Below are 22005 nucleotides of genomic sequence, written 5' to 3' on the forward strand. Positions count from 1 at the left end.
CACATGCTCAGACCATTATTATAATATGAAAGACCATAAGAAAAACATGAAAAAACTTTATCCAACCAAGAACAACTAAAACCCCCGACATATATTTCAAACCACAAATATTACCACAAAAATACCATGAAAACCATCAATTAAATTATGCTTTTAATTGAACTAATAATGACAGAGGAGTAACATGCCTTAGACAACAAGAGAGATAGAGAGAAACCACTCTTAAGAGCCTTAATTGATTGCTTTGAAAAAACCCTAGCCTCTTCTTAAACCCTAATCTTGAGAGAGATTTAAAGAGTGTTTGATAGAGAATAAAAGGTTAATGAAGTCCTAAAAGGTATTTTATGTTGTGGGGTCAAAAGGAGTTAAGAGAGAAAATGTACAGAATGCCCTCAACTTAAACTGTAAAAATTCTCGTAGGTGGGTACGAGTTAACCCTTCAACTTGTCACCCCTACATACAAATGTTACCATCTATTTGTACCCAGAACAGAAAGTTAGACATCCATACACTATCCACCATATGAATCCATGGCCCTAACTCGTGAGCAGACCATATAACTAGTCTATCTAAAAGGATTGATACTAGACAACATATGACTACACCTTATCACTCGTATCCTATCCTCACGACTCTTAGTGATCCACTCATACTCAGAGCCAAGTCAAGTTACTAAGTTTCAAATTAAGTGAAGAACCAACTCAATGAACTGCCACCAAACTATACGACCCGTATCCACCAAGTTGTAACCTCAACAGAAACCCAACCATAATACACTGGACAACTTATGAATTGGGTCACCTTAACCGTATCCACATCATATGACACGTATGGTGAGTCTTATGATGATCAGAAGGTTCAAGACTTAGAAAATTTTCAAGGGCAAAAAACCAGGGTGTATCATATTAATATGACAGGTTCATATGAATTATCGCTATTTTTAGAGAAGTAAAGTCATCCTTTATCGATATCGCTCAATAACCTGACATATTACAAAACCATTGATTGATTTTTTATATAGTTTTCAATATTATAGTAAAAAATTATTATCTATTAAGGAGATTGTTTTATATTAAACACATCATGTTTTCTACTTTTTTGCGGAACCTTATTTGTCATCACCTTGACATTCATAAATAAAAATTAAACTTCCATATCCATTAACCTAAGTCGTCTTTTAATATTAAAAAAAAAAGAGTATAACTTGAAATTAAAGTATCATGCACACAATTACTCCAAATTCACGATCAAATAAACAAAATCCATTGCTACTAATGCAAAAAACTTCCTTACTCTTATAATAATCTGTCAATTCATGACAATGTTTATATTATTGGATAAGGCAAAGACCATCTTTTCCAAGGCTCACGTTCTCCTCTCTACATCTACTATAGAAGTTGTAAAATGATTGATATACCTTCGTTTTCATCAATTTTGAATAACTAAATTTTAAATCAGAAATAGAGATTTACCTTAGCTGAGTAGGAAACACATAAAATATGAACAATTATTTTGATAAAGAAATAATATAAATATGGTAAAATGTTATCATTTTAAAATCTAAATGCTTGACTAGAATTTTTAATAAAAGTTCATTTTATTTGCATTACGTGATTGAATATATTTATTTTTATCAATAATCAAACGAATAAATCAGAATGAAAAGTATTACTTACTTGAATTCAAACCTAAATATTTTATTAAAAAATAGCTTGTAATACGACTATCACTCATCTGCATAAAAAAATGAAGATATAAGAATTTCTAGAGAAAGAAAATTATGAAAAATGCAATAAATAAATTCATCAGTAAAACAAATGATTAATAACCAAAAGAGAGGAAGAAATTGAAACAAGGGAGCTTAACATTGAAAATTATAGTAGGATATATATAAGCGAAGTTAAGAAATTAGAATTTCATTCCAACTCAAATTTCATTTAAATTCAAATATCATATCAATTTGTACTAAAAAAATTTAATTATTGCTCTGTTTATCCTTAATTTTTTTAATACAATGTGATTTTTTCTTATAATAGTATATTTGAATTGAAAGAAATTTTTGAAATCAATTAAAAAATTTCTTTTAGTTAACAATAACTCAATGGAAGAGGATATATATATATATATATATATATATATATATATATATATATATATTACTACTATATAGAAAGGTGAAGTAAGGGACGACCAAGGGTATTTTCGGTATTTCATATCCATTTCATTATCTATAATTGGTTTAAGGGAAATTTAGGTATTTCATATCTAATTAATTGCATATGCATATAATTGTCCAAAAATATCTTCTCAAGATTTCACTTTTATATCACATCACATAATGAATATTATCTATGAATGTGTCTATAATTGGACCACAAGTAATTGTCCAAAAATATCTTTCAATATTTGTATTTTTTCCATTTTATTTTATGTGTCATTATTTTTTTCCATCAAAATTTTTATTCCCTTCATTTCATTTTTGTCATTATTGTTTTAATAGTAATTATTTGATTTTTATTTTTTTAATTTTATAATATTAATTTTTAAAATTCCATATTTAATGAATTCATTATTTAATTTTTAAGCTCCGTATCCGACCAAATGGTGACACATTTTTATTATTTTAAAGAAACAAGGGAGAAATTATTTCTCCACCACAAAAATATGTGTTTATGTGTCTTCATTGGCACCACATATATACATCAAAAAAATTACTGCCGTGTAAGAGACATTTCTAAAAATGAAATGAAATGAGAGTTGTTGATGTCTGTATGTGTCTTCATTGGCACCACATATATACATTAAATTATTGCTGCGTAAGATATATTTTTAGAAATGAAATGAAATGAAAGATGCTGTTGATGTTTATAGAGTGTAATATAATATTAATAATTAAATTTAAAAATAAATTAATGATTCATTCTTCATAAAATAAATAAGAGCAGACCCTTCATTTTACTCATCAACACCTACTCAACTCCTCCAACTTTTCTCTTCGGTATGTTTTTATTCTTTTTTCTTATATATATATATATTTATCTTCTTCTTTCATATACAGTTCCCATTCTTTTTTGGTTTCATACATTTGTCTATTCGTTCTACAGTTGATAATTTTTTTAATGCTTTGTTATTAATGTGTTTAGGTGGAATATAGATAATGTGTGTTTAAATTTAGCCTATAATTTTTATAGAGATCTACTATATTGTCTTTAACTTGTGAAACTGTCAATTAAAAGTCTTTTTATGCCTTTTCATTCATCTGTTTGTCATCACGGTGCTTCTGTTTGGCTGATCGCAATCAGATGTTATAATTTTTTGAATTTTGAAAGAAATTGCTTTGATTATCTGACGTATTGCTGTATTTTAGTAATGACGATAAAGATAGATCCAGAGGCTTATTTCTCAAATCATTAGCAGTGGCCATAAATGTGGTTTTGTACTTCGGTCAGGTTTGATAGTTGTATGCTGCTTATATACTTCTTTAATCTTTAATTTTATTTACAAAATATTAAAAATACTGAATAGTATTCCTCTTCGAGTTCCCCCAATGTTTGATGCTCCTTCACTGTAATGATTTCAAATTTCAAAAGATCTCCAACATTGGTTTTGGAAATGACTATTTTGCTGACTTCTACGAAAATCTGCTGAGCTACATGCTGCATATAGAGTATCAAATGAAGCATGCAGGCATAAATTTGTCTCACTACAATCTATACTTATAAAACTGTAGAAAGGTTTATGTCGGTAGACTTACCCGGTTTAAATATTTAAGTTCCATAGTTGGCTAGCAGCAAAGATAAGGTCCTTATAAACTTGGTATATCCTCTTCGGATACGTAAACAAGCATAAGGTTGATTTCCAACTGAAAGGAAAAAAATTTACATAACTAAGAATGGTCGAGAATGGAAAGATTGATTTTTTGACAATGATGAGTCTTTAATAGCAAGAATGGACTTGAGTTTGTTATTAACTTCATCAACCAATTTTAATTATATAGTTGTAAAAGAAGGAAAATGTCATGCCTTAATATTATTGCAAATCACTACTAAATTTGTTGAGTTTGCTAATACTTGATCAAGAATAGTTATTTACCAAAAATATATACTTAATCCATATATAGAATGACTCTCAACTGTCCTTGGTTCCTCTTATAGCTAAAACATCATAATTTCATTTTATGTCTTTTCAAAATATCAAATACCTTTTGCAACCTGCAGCATTTGTAATACTTGATCAAGCATAGTTATTTACCAAAAATATATACTTAATCCAAATATAGAATGACTCTCAACTATCCTTGCTTCCTCTTACTAAAATCTCATAATATCATTTTATGTCTTTTCAAAATACCAAATGCCTTTTGCAAACTATAGCACTTGAAATTATTATTCTTGAGAGTGCAAACTACTTGTTCTATCCATATAATAATACGAGCTTGAAGCCCAAAGGGCTACTTTTTAAATCAAAGTTTCAAAATAGGACAAGGAAACAAGCATAAGGTTGACTCCTAACTGAAAGGAAAAAAACCACTTAATTAGAACACCACAAATCAAACAAAATCTATCTATATAGTAGTAAAATAAAAAAAAAGCAACAAGCAAATAACAAGAGTGAATATTACATTCTCACAAATATGCAGAACTGTTAATATTTCATCTTCCTTCTTCTTTATTTTGTTTTCTCTCCAATTATCTGCCTATTTCTACTTATTTAACCTATATATGTGTTGAACTATCAATTTTATAGTTTTATCTCTTCGGCGATAGCTAACTATATGTTCGTGACTACATCATACTGTGTGGTAAGTACAACTTATTTAATTTTTAAAAAATTATAAATATTTTTCTTAATGATTTTTTTAAAATATAAAGCATCAAATGCTTAGTTTATCCTATTAATAAATGGATCTTATATTTTCAATTTCAATACGTCGCTTGTTTGGCACAAATATAATTATTCCTTTACATGAAATGTGTAATAAAGTTTCTCTTATTGTTTTCTTCAAGACTTCATACAAAAAATTGGGTTGCAAAAATATTGAATAATAGAGATTCTAAAAATGGTCAAACTTTTAAAAAAATAAATGCTGCCAAAAATGCTCGAAGACGTGAATTATATATAACGATGCCACTTGAAAAAAAAGAGGCCCTTTTATCATATCAACGAGTAAGAAGATCAGAATTGAATAGACAACAATTGTCTGAAAGTTCAATAAATAATGATTCGGCTAATTCAGCGTCTTCGAGTCTACTAATATTTCTGCAGAATAAAGATCTCTTACAAGAGAATAATGTCGTCATAAAAAATAGGTAGAGACAAATAGATTCATTAGTATTTAATACTTAAAAGCTATTTGTTAATTCAATTAATGACATTATTTTCTATACTAAAATTACTATGTCCATATACAGGGTGTGGTTTCATGGAATCTAGCTACCCAACTATTATGCCATTACAAGAAATGAGTAACATTAAATTGAAAAATGTTCCCAAATGTCAATTTTGTAAAGCCAAAAAGTTTGAATTCGAGCCACCTACATTTTTTGTAGCAGTGGTTCTATTCAATTAACTTCACATGAAATTTCAATAGAATTGAAAAACTTTATCTAGAAAACACAGAAGAATCAAATTATTTTCGAACTTATATTAGAACATACAACAACATATTTGCATTCACATTTCTCGGGGTATCTTATGACAAAGAATTAGCAAAAAAAATAACGGTATTTATACTTTTTGAGCTCAAGGACAGATGTATCATTTCATAAATAACCTAATTCCTACAGATCAAAAAGAAAAAAATTTGCAACTATATTTCTTTGATAGTGAAAATTAGGTAAGAAATCAAATGACATGTTCAAATAAATTAAAAGAGTGTATCGTTAGAAATTTAATGGACATACTAAAAAATAATCCATACTCTATGTTTTTGAAATCTTTATTAGATGTTCCACAATTATCTGATTTTTATATTGCACTTCAATGTGATTCTGATTAAGATCAATGAGTATATAACTTACCAACTGTATCAGAAATTGTAGGTATTTGGGTTGAATAAGACATTAATAATACTATTTCTACACCACATATTCAAATATATACAAAAAATGATAGAAGTCAATTGGTAAATTATTATTATGGTTGCTATGATCCATTACAATATCCTTTATTATTTCCATATGGTCAAAATGCTTGGCATTGTGGTATTTAAAAAATTAAACATTTATCTTGCGCATCTACACAAAAATATTATGAGCAAGAACAATTACCAAATATAATGAATATGTCTTTGATGGATGGACTTCTTGATATGGAAGTTGAAGTTATGGCAAAAAGAAAATGAAAAAGAGACAATGTCTCTTGTCGTGAATATTATTGTTATAAATTACAAATAAGAGATGATGTAAATATAATCTTACATTCAGGGAGATTATTCCAACAATACATAGTAGATGAATGGATAAAAATTGAAAGCCAAAGATTAGACTTTGCTTTTTTTAATTAAGATTTATTCAGAGTAGATGGATTAGAAGGAATCTTAGATATTTTACGATGTGGAGAAAGAGAATCTTCAAAAAAAGGAAAGCAACCCATTCTTTCTCGTAGCTTTACAGGGAGGCGCAAGAGATATGTAAAGGCGATATATGAATGCTATTGCATTAATACAACATTTTGGATAACCTGATATATTTTAGACTATGACATTTAATACTTCTTGGCCTAAAATAGAAGAAAACCTTATGCCAAGTGATGAATCACAAAATAGACCAGATTTGGTTACTCGAGTATTTAGAGCAAAATTAGAAGAATTGAAAAATAATATGCTGAAAAAAAATATATTTGGAAAAGTTGCAGCATTTATGTATACAATGGAGTTTCAAAAGTAAGGACTTCCACATGCTCATTTTCTTATTATACTTGATGAGAATTATAAATTATTAACTCTCAAATCATATGATTGATTCATGTTTGCTGAGTTACCTGATGAAAAAATAAATCCCTATCTATACTCACTTGTTACACAATACATGATGCATGGTCCTTGTGGTGATTTGAATCCAACAAATTCTTGTATGAAGAAAAAAGGTTAGTATAAACATAAATATCTCAAGGAGTTTACCGAACAAACTACTAAAGGAAAAAATTCATACCCAATTTATAGAAGATGAAATAATGGAAAAAATGTAAAAAGTAGAGGCCACTTTCTTGATAATGCATGGATTGTTCCTTATAATCTATTTTTACTCTGTAAGTTCAATTGTCATATGAATGTAGAGATTTGTTCAGACATTAAAATTGTAAAGTACATTTACGAGTACATTTGTAAGGGACACGATAAAATAGCATTTCATATACATTTCAATGATACGAAGATAGAGATAGATGAAATAAAAAATATCAATTTGCTCGATGGGTATCACCACCTGAGGCTACATGGAGAATATTTTCTTTCGCTATAAGTGAAATGAATCCAATTGTATATCATCTTCAACTACATCTTCAAGGAAAACAACTCGGTTCTTTTAAAAGTAAAGATAGTATTAAAAAAATTATAGATAATTCTATGATTAAAAAGACAATGTTAACAAAATTCTTTTTAATGAATAGATTTAACAAAGATTCTAAGAAGTTAAATTTGTTATATCATGAATTTTTAGAATATTTTGTATGGTCAACATCAGATAAAATGTGGATACGTCGTAAACGTGGCCATGTTATTGATCGTGTTGTGACATGTCATCCAACCGAAGGAGAAAGATACTATCTTAGAGTAATTTTAATGAATGTAAGAGGACCAAAATCATATGAAGATTTTCGAACTATAAATGGAGTACATTACAACACATTCAGAGAAGCGGCAGAAAAAAGAGGATTACTACTTTGTGATAATAATTTGATTGAATGCATGTCTGAAGCTGCAAGTTATCAAATCCCATCCAATTTAAAACAATTATTTTCTATGTTTTTAATATATTATAATCCAACTAATCCTTAAGAATTATGAAAAATATTTGAAGACTCAATGTCCGAGGATTTCAAAAAGTTATCGAGCATGAATATAAAAGAAATCCGCTATAAAGTTTTAAATAATATAAATGAAATTCTTCACTCAATGGGCTGAGACATTAATGAGTTTGAACTAATTTCAGAATGCACTAAAACGTCTTCATCATCAATAGAAGCAAAAGATGTTTATTATGAAAGAAATATCATTGTTAGTGAAGAAGATCTGTTATTGCATAATAAATTAAAGAAAGAACAAAAAACAGGCTTATGATATAATTCTTGATAGAGTATACTCTAATAAATCAAGGGTATTCTTTACAGATGATCCTAGTGGAACTGGTAAAAGCATTCTATATCGTGCTATATTAGTTGCAGTGAGACACAAAGGATTAATAGCTTTAGCAACTGGAAGTTCTGGGATTGCAACTTCACTTCTCCCTGAAGGTCGAACTGCTCATTCGCGTTTTAAAATTCCTATTGATATTGATGAAAACTTCATTTGTAATGTTAGCAAACAAAGTTCCCTAACATCTCTAATACGAGATGCAAGATTAATTGTATGGGATGAACTTTCAATGACAAAAAAGAAAATTGTTGAAGCATTTGATTTGCTTTTAAGAGATCTGATGGAAACAAATATACTTTTCGGTGGTAAAATAGTAGTTTTTAGTGGTGATTTTAGATAAAATCTTCCAATTGTTCGTAGTGAAAAAAAGGAATATTTTATTCGGAAAAGTTTATTATGCTCTGAAATTTGGAATCAATTTGAAAAATTAAAACTTACGGAGAGTACGCGTGCCAAAAAGGATCCTTCATTTTGTGAATATTTAATGAGAATTGGTGATGGAAAAAAATGGTCTAAGAAAAAATGAAATTCCTTCCTCTCTCATTACCTTTTACTTTTGAAAAAGAATCCTTAAATCAACTCTTTAGAGTTACTTATCCTGAATTATACACATGTCATTCAAATGCATCCTTTGCTACTTCACGAGCTATTTTAACCACAAAAAATAATTTTGTTGATGAAATAAATCATATGTTGATCTCTTAATTTTCAAATGCTGAAAAAGTTTATATTGGTATAGATGAGACTATTGATCCAAAAGATCAAAGTGAGTATGAAGATTTCTTGCACACTTTAAATCCTGCTAGTTTACCTCCATATAAATTAATTCTGAAGAAAAATTATTCGATTATATTATTAAGAAATTTGAATCCTTGTGAGGGTTTATGTAATGGGACACGGTTAATATGCAATAATTTTAAAATGCATGTAATTAGTGCAATAATATCTATCGAATATTTTAAAGATACGCATGTATTTATTCCACGAATACTGCTTATGACATTAGAAGATAAGAGATTGCCTCTTCCTTTTAAAAGAACTCAATTTCCAGTATGATTATATTATGCCATGACTATAAATAAAGTCCAAGGACAAACTTCAAATTTTGTTGGTATATATTTACGGGAGCCTGTCTTTTCTCATTGGTCAATTATATGTTGCTTTATCAAAAGCCAAAAGTTTCAGCACTGTTAAAATTTTAATAAGACCATCTACCGTTAATAATAATGATGATCACTCTACATATAATGTTGTCTATGATGAAATTATTGAAAAGGCATTCTCTTGAACTTATATCACTATTTTTAATGGTAAATTTAATATACAACTTATTTATTTTTGTATATTATTTATATTATTATACTTATATTATGTTAATTATGTTTTATATTAAAAATAAATGTTATTGCTATAACATATTACTTATATATTTAACATATACATACTATAATCATAGATTGCTTGAAAATGACAGAAAGATTTACCATTAATATGATCACACTCGAGACACAAGATTGGACATGTAAAGAACAAGTGGTAGACAAATATGGGCCAAGGGATAACAAAGACGGAAACAAACAGTATCAACTCTTGATACTTCAAGATGAAGAGGTATGTATTCTTTCTATACAGATGACCTTTTATTATTATTTTGATTATTTCATCTTACACTCATAAAATTCAACTATGAATTTCAATAGAACTTGTCAATTTTGTATATTCTTTTAGTATAATGTAATTTATTGGTGATCTTCTTTCTGCTTAATTCAGGAATGGTGATTGATTGAATCATATTATCTCTTTACTTCTATTTTCTTATTTGTATTTTTGAACCCAACATTTTTATCACCATCTTGTTTATTGATCAATGAGATATTTACTTTTTGGGGGGAGAAAATAGATTTCATTTAACATTTTTAAATGTAAAAAAGCTGATCTTTTGGGTGTCATTGCTATATGTGAACTAATCTTCATTGACAATTTGAAATGATATTTTCAAATTGATTTTGCATTGTTATGCATCAATGCATGTATTTTATTACATATACTGTTCATAAGTGACAAGTTATATAAATTATCTAACAGGAAAATCAAGTTCAGGCGATCATATTCGGTACTGATATAACGCATTTTGAAGATGTGCTTACTCCTTTCAACACATATTTAATGTCTGTTACGTAAGTAAAGAAACCTGCTTCTGGATATGAAAGTTCGCTTAAAGATTACATTTGGACAATTGATAGAAGCACCATAGTTAAGCCAATTGAAAAAGTCACTCCTCCTAAAATTTCGTTACCACATCCAACGTGGTTAACTCTTACCACATTTGAAACTTTTGAGTATCAACCCAAAGAATATGAGTTTGGTATTTAAAAGTTTATTACATTTTTATTTTATATATATATTACATAAAATTTGATCAATACTATAATAATATGATTCAAATTATCTAATTATTTAATTATATATTTCTTTTAATAATGATGTAAGATGTACTTGCGATTGTCATTAATGGTAGCCATCCTACAAAGATTGCAAGCGGAAAAAGAATTCAGGAGTTCATCATTATGGATAAATAGTAACTATCTAAACCACCCAGCTTCTTGATTGTTGCCAAAGTTATTGTGTTTCATATTTAGCTAAGTGTTCGTACTCTAAAATAAATTGTAATTGACAAAACTGAGTTGTTTACATTCTTTGAACAACCAACATAAATAAATTTTGCAAATTTAGAAAAGCTAATTGCAGATAAAAAAAAAATTGTACAAGCCACTCTTATTTAGCAGTATGTAAATACCAATTAATATTGCTATGTCAGCAAACTGATGGCTCTACTTCTATCTTTGAATGGTAAAGCCTCCTTAAGAATTAATCTATATAGAGCATGTTAATGAATCAGAATTATTGCATTGTTGGGATATTGTTATATGCAAAACTTATTCAAAACATCACATTACAGACTATTTATGACTTTTATTTGATGTTTGAACATGTGTTTTCATTGTATGCAGAAAAAAGCCCACAAAATTTGCACTTTGGGACAGCTTTATTGATTATGAAGGGACTAAACTTTTAAATCGACTTCATGAGTACCCAGTTATTCTTGCCAGGAGAGTTATGAAAGTAACCATAGGTGAAAATGAAATCATTATATTATTTCTCTTAATGATAAATAATTTAAAAAATATTACATAAAAAAATAATTTAAAAATATATTTCAATGCATGCAGGATCAACAAATAGATACAATGATTTGTCAAATAAGTTTAGTACGACAATTGACATCAATCCTCCATATCCACAGGTTGCTGCATTAATAGACATTTATAATTTGATATTTGTATTTAAAATACCAAGTAGAAACTACATCTCATCATAGGATAAAATAGTTGTGCGCTACAAAATGTAATTAGTTGATAATTTCAACTATTTATAGGGTCAAAACAATTGAACCAGAGATTGTTGATTATAAGATGAAGAGTACTACTGCAATGGGCTTTATTCTATTGGTTCCCTTTAAGGATAAAATTATATCGGTTGCTAATATTCAAACACAACTTTCGGTAATAACAATAATTTTATAGTTTCATTTATTTTATATTACTATAACTAAAAACTAAAAATGTGTAAATCTTAAATTTTCAGGGACAAGTATTTTATGTTGAAGTTGAACTATCCCTTGCAAGTAAAGAACAACGCTTCTGTGTGTTGCATTGTCCAGGTTGTAAGGCATTGTTTTCTAGATACAATGTACGAAGGAAAATCTACTGTACAATTTGTCACCGATCTATACTTTTAACTCCCAAGTAAAAATGCTTCTAAACAACAAAATTTACTCATTTAGATTATATTTTTAATATATGATTAATCTGAGTAATCACTAAATTTAAATTATGTTATATTTAATTTTGATAGATGTCAATTTGAAGTCATTGTTAAAGATAACAATGGTATTGCAACAGCTACTATTTCAGATAAAGTTGCGGAGAATATGTCTGAAGAGATTTATGAGATTATGCTTGTCAAGGTAACTAAAATTTTGCCTCTACAATGTCATTACACTTCCACTGAAATAAAAATGTGATTGATCTTTCATTTGTTAATTCAATTATTAAAGGTTACAAATCATAAATGGTTATTTTGGAATACATTCATCATTTTTACTAAGTAAAGGAATCTTTTGTACACGTTTTTTAATGTATTTTATGGTTAGACAATTTGAATCAAGCAGTTGAATAGCAATAACTTAACTTATTATTCGGATTGCTGTTATTAGCCAAATCATATTTAACCAACTTTTACGCTTTTAGAAGGACACATCATCACTTCTGACTATGAAAAATCAATTCAATGGGAGGATGTTCAAAATTCAAATGAAGAGGTTATACACAAAAAATCAGGATACAACACTAAAGTTTTCCATTTTATCATACTTGGAGAAACAACCTGTGATCCATAAGTCAGTGCCGCCAACCATGGTTGATGTTCCAGAGGTGAAAAAGTGCATAATTGAACATCTTAGCTCTGAGACAAGCAAACATCAAAATACAACAAACAAATGCAGCTCATCTTCTCAGAAACATAGCATGGAAATGAGAACTTCTTCTATGAAGAAAAATTGAAAGGTAATATTATTTATTTATCTATTGATTTTTTCATTTTAAAGGTTACTTTATTACTAAAAATTTCTACGTTAACCCTTCTAACTCGGCTGCTTCTTTACTGTAGGACTAAATAGTTGAGTAGTATTGTTGTACAAATCAGCTCTTATATAATGATGACAACAAATAGAACTATCTGACAAATTCTATTTCCTATTAGTAGGTTTTGTTTTGGAACAACCTTTTCATTGTTACTGTTAGAATAAATAAAAGTTACATTGGAAAAGTTGTTATTTAATTATCATATCTTCAATGCTATTAAATATGATGATTATTGTTGTTTTAAAGTGCAGTTTTAATATTTTTACTAATATGTTGGGATTCATTGGAATCATCTATGTTACTACTGGTTGTTTTTTGGATTGCACTTTTGCTGCATACTATTGGATATTCTTTTTGGTTGCACTTTTGCTGTTTATATGCTTTTTTGTAGAGTTTGCAAATATTTTGTCAGCTGTGATATAACACATGCAATTTTATTTGTCCGGTTCATATAAACTAACTTCAATATATTTTTCTTGGGTTTATATATAAAAAAAATATTTCGTTATCTATCTCTGGTTTGATTTATTGGTTTTTTCTCCTCACCTCATAACTTATGCCTTTGGTTTGGTTTCAATAACTAACAAACTGGAATGCCTTACTATTAATTTATTTTAAAAAGAAGAGTTATGTTTGATTTATTATCATCAATCTTTGATTTTTGAACAAAATATGAATATTGCTTTAAATATATTAATATTCTCTGCAGCGCAAAAGTTCATCTATCTATGCACGTAGCCTATAAATCTAACTACCATTGCAACAACTGATGCACAGTGCTATATTTTTGAGGTATGTCTTCTTTTCACCCATGACAGATTTAAGCCAAAGTGAATAAGTATTGTTTTACAAATATAATTAGGCCTCTTACACAAAAAACACCATTATGTATTTGCATGCTTTTAACTTTTAGATGTGCATCTGGCATTTGTGATCTGAAAGGTGGATCTTGTATGACATCTTCATGTAAAATTTTAACCTGTGAAAGTGAAGCTGTTATTTGTTTATTTTAGTTATCAACACTATTCATGTTTGGTTATGCCTCATAAGTTTATTTCCTTAACAAATGGTGAGGACATTTGAAAACCCAAGACCTTTACCAACAACTAGGTGCTACAATAGATTACACAATAGGTTTGTCCAACATTCAGTTCTTTTTTTCTGCACATTACTAAAAAGTAAAAATTGATTGGATGTCCAACTCCTTACAAATCTTTCAACTTCTGTAAAATGATTTTCTTGAGCCGAGGGACCATTGAAAATAGTACCTCTCTACTCAACAATAGTAGGGGTAAAGTCTGTACACCCCGCCCTTTTATATATATATATATATACATATATGTATATATGTATATATGTATATATGTATATATGTATATATTGATGAATAAGCCTATTTTGATCATTGTTTTCATTGTATTGTATTGTTCTTTTGAAAAGCTATACAACAAATATGAAAATAAAGTTATAGTAGGGTGACAAAAAGGATCTTAATTGTCCTCTAATTTTAGGTCTAGGTCCTTAATATGGCAATGATTATTGATTTTTTGGAGCTAGATGCAATCGGGATTTGATAAACAATATCTTAGCGGGACAGTCAGGTTATAGAATTTGTAGCCATGGTTTAACTCTCTCTGTTTGGCCTATGATTTTCAATTATCAATCTTCTTTCTTTGGTCAAAGAAAACCAAAAACAAAATATCTGGTACCTTCTCCATCACCCGTTCCTCGATGCTTTAGTCCACAGCTTGCATAATTTCGTGAAATATACAAAACAATAAACATTTTCTGAAAGAGACTGTGTTAATACTTGTTTATTGGTTTTTCCAGAAATGGCCTTTTCTCTATATTATGCTGATAAATAAGCCTGTTTTGATGGTTGTTTTCACTGTATTGTATTGTTCTTTTGAAAAGCTATACAACAAATATGAAAATGAAATTATATTGGGGTGACAAAAAGGACCATAAGTGTCCTCTAAGTTCAGGTCTACATCTTCAATAGGGCTGTGCTTATTGATTTTCTCGAGCTAAATAGAATTAGAATTTGATAAACCATATCTTAGAGGGGGATTTTTAACCAAAAAATTGGAAAGAGTTGTCAAAAATATAGCCGTTCAACCTTAAGCTGTGCTGCTATATGAGGCTAGGAATGGTTCATTACATGGCTGCCAGACCATTACAAATCTATAATGGCTTTTATAATGCTAACTATAGGAAATTACCAATGTTGTGCTGCCATGGAATTAGATAAAGACCAGGGGAATATATGCAGCAAGGGTTGCTGGGTAAAGCTTCGATGAGTGTGTTAGTTACAAGTGGAAGCTTCCAACCTGTATTTCCTCATTCTAATCCATAAAATTGTGAAATCTACCAAAGAATAAATGTTTTCTAAAAGAGTCTGTGATGATACTTGTTTATTGTTTTTTCTAGAAATGGCCTTTTCTCCACTATTATGTTGATGAATAAGCCTGTTTTGATGGTTGTTTTAATTGTATGAAATTGTATTGTTCTTTTAGAAACCTATACAACAAATATGAAAATGAAATTATGTTGGCGTGACAAAAAGGACCATAATTTTTCTCTAAGTTCAAGTCTAGGTCTTCAATATGGCTATGCTGATTGATTTTTTGGAGCTAGATGGGATTAGGATTTGATAAACCATATCTTAGTGGGACAGTTAGATTATAAAATTTACAGCCATGGTTTAACTCCCTCTGTTTGGCCTATAATTTTCAATTATCAATCTTCTCTCTTTACTTACATGTTTAACTTCTAAACTTATTACTCATTAAAATCAATTTAAAAGGTTTTTGATTCTGAATGCTCAAGAGGTCGATCACAACAGCAAAAAAGCATCTCCTGTTATAAAATTTAGAAATATTATCTGTACCTATGTATATAAACAATAATCACTATGATATGTCAATATCATTTTACCATCCAGTAGTATGGGATTTCCAGGATTCTATAAAATATATATACTTTTGGGATTCGATGATATGTCCATGATAATGTATGTAATAATGTGATACAAGTGAATAAAATACGAGTTCTTAAAAGAGTGATACGTGTTGAGCCCGTGCAGAGCACGAGCATGCTTATCTAGTGTGTATATATATTATAGGATCTTATCAATATTGGTGAATTTGAATTTAGAAATATTTTAATTTTAAAATTTCTTTATTCATCTATTATTTAGATATATAAATAACTACAAATAGATATAAATATTATTATTACTACTACTACTACTGCTGCTACTACTACCACTTATGTTACTCTATATGTATGTACAACTACTATTAATGTTATTTATTAATTATTATTATCTTTATTTAATATTTAAATATTTTTAATATCATTTGAAAAAGATAAGTTCATAAAATAGTTAGAGTTTATTTAGGATTCTTCAATTATGGATTCCTACATTTATGTTTATGAGCTTTTTTTCTTCTAAAGGCTTAATTTTTAAATTTAAATATCTGTAATCCTTTATTATATATAATATCTACCCACCTACCTACCTACCTATCTATATATATATATATATATTAATTTTTTTATCTATCTATTATTTGGATATATAAATAACTACAAATAGATATAAAAATTATTATTATTACTACTGTTGCTGCTACTACTACCACTACTTATGTTACTCTATATGTATATAAAATGCTATTAATGTTATTTTTTCAATTATTATTATCTTTTATTTAATATTTGAATATATTTTAATAACATTTGAAAAGGATAATTTTATAAATGTTACGACCCGGGACTACCCTTAGTCGTCACACGGTGCTTACGGCCCCGAAGGACCATAAGCTAACCCATGAATGATATCTACTGTGAGCACTGAATAATAATACTGTAATTAATGCAGAAAATAGGTTGAAATGTCATAAGGTTCAAAACATCTAAAATACTGATAAAATATAACATCTGTAAAACTAAATACTGTATGAAAATCTAGCCTGAAAAGCCTCTAACTAAATTTGTCTGAAAGTGGAGTTGATGGCACAATCTCCCAACTAACTCCATTTACTGAACTACTATATCTACTGAAAATATGAAATAATAGAACATCCTCAAATGATCAGGACTCACTGCTAAATCTACTATTGCCGGCTAAATCTGAATCTACTATGTGTGGTTGGGAACCTGAGCGTCTGAACCTATGATATGAAATATCATAGCGCAGGGAAGTATGCGTCAGAACGTGGGAAGATACTGGTATGATAGATGAGGTAAGGTTGAATGCAAAGGTTTTTATGCATGAATAATAACTGACTAAATGATATAGAATAACTGAACATGAGAGTACATGGATAATCTGAACTACGACAAATACTGATTATGCAATACTGTGCATTTATATACATACTGTAACTGAGTTTTTCTGAAGCTAAGTACTGAATTCTAATAACTGAGTAACTGATATCTGAGTTATTGATAATTGAATTACTGGATCTGAATTGACTATGACTGACAGTCCTGATTCTGTAGAACTGAAATGAGTTCCCTACTGAAGACCAAAACTAAAACTGAAACTATGGGAGGTATCATCTAACCGACATGCCCTAATCTGAGCTAATTGGGGTCCAACCTATAACCCCAATTAGAAGGGTGCTAATATCGTGCAACGAGTACTAACACTAGAAAACCAGGATGCCAAGCCTAACTGACGGGTGACACCTGGGCAGAGCCAAGCCTAATCTGATGGGTGACCCCTAGGAGTTAGTAAAGCCTAATCTAATGGGTGACTCCTCATCCTGCCCTGGCTACGCAGTTCTGGAGTACAGGGACTGCTGCTAATGGCTTTGCCATCTGGCAGGGAAGCCGTCATCCCTGTACTCGCTCGGTGCTAAATCCTACTCTCAACTGAATAGACACTGAATTGTTATACTGGACTGAACTAGATTGAATTCACTGAGTTTCCTGAGTGCTATAACTGACTGAGTTCTATTGAGTTCTATATCTAACTTAGAGTACTATTGATCGTGACAAGACTGATACTATTTTGTAACTGACACTGGCTCTAAATAAATATCTAAATTATCGGGTATTAAAATCCCCCCAGGACACGATAGCATGAAAAGTAAAGCATCATATAATCTTGCAAAGCATAACAATGTATACATGTTCATAATTCATCTATAGAGACATTTTATCAGACACTTGTAGAGCATAAGCTTGTACATATACTAATATGTCAAGATTTCATCACTTTATTCACATGGACATTCTATCAAACACTTAAGTAGCAGAACTTAATGCACATAATCATGGATAAGGCATAAACATGACAACTACAATGCCCTAACTTGCAATTTTATGGGTTTAACATGCAATTCATATAATTTCCCCTAAATACTATTCTATTTTCATGAATCTTATAATAATCATGGATTAAAACCCAATTATCATCATAGACACACTAATTACTTTGTAAATTCAAGGGTTTATCAAGATAATCACATATTCATACACATGCTATTCAATTTCATGAAACTTGCACTTAAATCATGGATTGAAACTCAACTACTATCATGAACATGAATTCAATATAATTCAAACAAGAAAATCATAAATATGAGATCTTGTATATTTAAAAAGGGATTCTTGGACTCTATGGGTGAAAGGAACCCATAGATGAACATCTAACATACCTTAATTTGTGAGATTCTTAAAGGATTTCTTGAGCTTGACCTTGATTTCTTGAACTAGGGTTTCTACCTTTTTGAGAGAATGATTTGGTTCTTGAGAGAAAGTGAGGAAAAATAACATAATAGGGTATTTAGGGCATAATTTTATGTTTAAAGGCCGATCTGGGTCATGGAAAAAAATCCTATTTTCCCTAGAATTTTTTTAATTTTCATCACTAAAAATCCAAGTTGGGCACCTGGCGCGACGCGGCGCTATCATGCCGTGTTACTGAAAACTGACGATTGGGAACTGGGCTGATGGCGCAATGCAGCGCCATCGCGGTGCCTCATTGGTTGCGAGTTTTCCCTTTAGCGCGATGCGCCATGATCGTGGAGTCACACTGGAAAGTGATAATTGGAAAAAAGGCTAGTGGCACGATACGGTGGTATCACGTTGTCGCACTGACAAATAACAAATGCCATTTGGACTGCCTCTGCGATGCGCTAGAGTACCAGGTGGTATACTGTCTTACTAAAATAGCTCTAATTATTCGCCTGAGTGTCGAATTTGGGCGAATTTGGTATCGATGGAAAGCTTATTCAATTTTTCACACAATGAAAAGTCAAAATCTTGAAAATTACACATGTATAAAGTGTATTCATCTTTAAAGAAAGTCTTTGATATTTTTGGGATGAATTTAAGCTAGGTAAAAATACGGGGTGTTACAATAGCATAGTTAGAGTTTATTTAGGATTCTTCAATTATGGATTCATAGATTTATGTTAATGATTTTTTTCTTCTAAAAGCTTAGTTTTAAAATTCAAATATCAGTAATCCTTTATTTAAAATCTATTATTACAATATTATTATTGTTAACAATAATAGTACTATTATTATTATATTTTTATCTTATATTTAATATTTAATAAATTAGATTCATATATGTTTTCTTATAAAATTTACATTTTAAAAGAAATAAGTTTATGAAAGAGTAAAATCCTATTAAAAATTCTTCAACCATGTGTTTATATTTTTAAGCTAATAAAAATCTTTTTTGCTTTATAACAAAGAATAACGTTTCTTTAATAATCTATAGATTTATAGGTTAGTATCACTGCTTTAATTTAAAAAAAAATAAAAAAAATTAACACTACTACCAGTACTTGAGTTGAAACTACTACTAGGGATGCCAATACCTTCCAAAATGCCAACTCCCACCCTTGTTTTAGCATATCTCATGCTGAAGCTGTGGAATATCACCACCTGGGGAAAGTCAATGTGATCACTCCTAGAACCTCAATCAGTCTTAAATGACTAGCCCAATCCACTAACACTTTTAAGCTTAACATTGATGTTTCTTGCCTTGGTAACCCAGGGAAAGGTGGGATATATGGCGTCATCAGAAATTGCAGAGAAGATTGTGTTGTGGATTGATCTGAGGTGATTTTATACACTTTGGTATCATTATTCTAGCTTATTTTGCCTTATTTTGAGAGAAATTCGTGTGCTTAACGTGTTCATATTGATATAAATAAGAATTTAAGTGTCCAAGTACATATTCACGATGTCCAAAGTATTTTTCAAACAAGTTTGTGCTTAATTAAGTAATTTAGAGTTTAATCCGGAAAACTAGTTTTACTAACTTGAGTTAGGTGTGTGTCTAGTTGATCTCGATGGATTATAATGTTTTTAATTTGTTTTAAATGGTTTAAATGTGTATTTATGAGTGGAATAACTTGTTTGTAATGTGCAAAGATAAATTTGATTAAGTCAAGAGTCGAAATAAATAGTGGAAGATTATTGTGAATTTACCTTATCTTATCTCTTGTTTTGATTTGTCATTGAGGATATTATGTTATTTTGATATTTAATATATGGTGTATGATATTGTAGGAGGCTTTGTGAACTAAATACAGTGATATATTGATGATTTAAAGATGAAAAATTCATTGAAAATACACTACAAAAGGCATGGACAAAGGATAGGTCGTTCTACACTTAATCAGATTTTTGAATGTAAATTCCAGTGAGACGATGCGAAGTCAACGCATCGTGTTGATGTTCCAACGCATTGAGAAATGCGTTGCATTGATAATCCATGCACAGAATACAAGTTCTGCCGACAAAATGACAGGACAATGTCCTATCTTAATTCAAAGTTGGCACTTCTTTTTTTAAATCAATTTTGCATGGAAAATTGATAAAAGGTCTAAAGTGGGGAATCTTTTCATAGGTATCCATGCAACAATAAATTGAATCCTAATAAAATTAGGATTAATTTATTACATAAATATGGCTGGACACGTGAAAACGTATTGGAGACTGTTTTGGGACGAAAAGCGGAGGTGGCTACATGGTTAATTAGGTTTTATTATTTTATTTAGCTTTTAATTGTTCATATCATGTATTCAATTATTTGGATCGTGATTATGAATATTAGTGGCTAAAAACCTCCTTTCGGAGTTAAAGTCAAGAACATGAGTACTATTATTTTGGATTAATTTCGATTAATTTTTGCTTATCATATTTAGTTATTTATTTATTCTTATTTTAATTATTTTAAGGATTTGTGACCCTTAGAATACATATATTGTCAACCTTTTGATCTAGGAAGAGGGAATAGGGAGATAGAACATGGGAATAAACAAAGTTTGGGTTTTTATTCTTTTATAAAATAAAGAATTAAACTTAGTGTCTAGGACAAGGATGTACTTAGATGCCTTACTTGATTCATACGTAGGATGATAGCTTTAATTCACTTAATTGGATTATTAAATCCCCACTCAAAGATGTAGTTGTAATGTCCAAATTAGGTAAAATATTAGAGGTTGGAAGACCATGATTATGCAATTAACCCTACGAATCAGCAATCAAGATAAGCAAGTTAACGAAGGAAATTCAATAACATAGTATGATTGTTCGAACTGCTTTAACCCTGAGTTTTATTCCATTTATTTTCCCAAAACTTTTATTTTTACGCATTATTTATTTTATTTTTTAATGTACAATTAACTTTATTTGCTACTCTCCTCAATTTGTTAGACTAGAATTAGTAGGCGGCGACGCAAGTCCCTGAGAGATCGATAATTGGGATTTCTTGAAGCCACTTTACTACTTTATAAGACCACGTACACTTGCGCGTGCGCTTGGGAGCTATCAAGGGTTTTATAAAAAGCTTCACCCATGCCACAAACATCCTCATGGAGCTTCTGGCCCTCAAGGAAGGCCTCAATCTAGCTCTTGAGCAAAGCTTCAAACCCTTAGAAGTATGCATTGATTCAATGGAAATTATAAGAATAC

At 29.6% G+C, this 22005-nt stretch overlaps 1 long non-coding RNA gene across 1 annotated transcript; it reads left to right on the forward strand.

Annotated features, from left to right (window-relative positions):
• The first annotated feature begins 12670 nt into the window (after positions 1-12670).
• LOC124886529 lies at positions 12671-20208 on the forward strand. The gene is made up of 3 exons (XR_007043856.1): positions 12671-12978; positions 13766-13848; positions 20081-20208. It is a non-coding gene; the product is annotated as an uncharacterized LOC124886529 (long non-coding RNA).
• The last annotated feature ends 1797 nt before the right edge of the window (positions 20209-22005 follow it).

This window comes from Capsicum annuum, chromosome 8 (assembly GCF_002878395.1).
Source record: "Capsicum annuum cultivar UCD-10X-F1 chromosome 8, UCD10Xv1.1, whole genome shotgun sequence".
NCBI classification, from domain to species: domain Eukaryota; kingdom Viridiplantae; phylum Streptophyta; class Magnoliopsida; order Solanales; family Solanaceae; genus Capsicum; species Capsicum annuum.